Source organism: Penaeus monodon, chromosome 33, assembly GCF_015228065.2.
Source record: "Penaeus monodon isolate SGIC_2016 chromosome 33, NSTDA_Pmon_1, whole genome shotgun sequence".
In the NCBI taxonomy this organism is placed as follows: domain Eukaryota; kingdom Metazoa; phylum Arthropoda; class Malacostraca; order Decapoda; family Penaeidae; genus Penaeus; species Penaeus monodon.
Genome location: NC_051418.1, coordinates 30,196,150 through 30,196,457, shown reverse-complemented (window position 1 = coordinate 30,196,457; position 308 = coordinate 30,196,150).

Here is a 308-nt window from a genome sequence, read left to right as displayed (position 1 = left end):
ATACATACGTCTGGATTATATATGGGTGAATTTCAGATGTCAATTAGTCTTTTAATCTAAAACCTATAGTCTGTATTGCTTTCTTGTCTCTGTATTTTTTTTAGTCTTCGATACCACATCAACAATGTATATAGTATCTAGCTCTATACAATATGCAGCATATGCAACAATATATAGTGTACACAATAATATCGACATTAAAGTTTTGTATATGCTCGTTGTACTAAACTTGTAAATAAATGATCTGCGAGAAGTTTATGTATGTTTGTGAAATAATTAAAGAAAACATTTTGTGCTTGCAGTGGCTA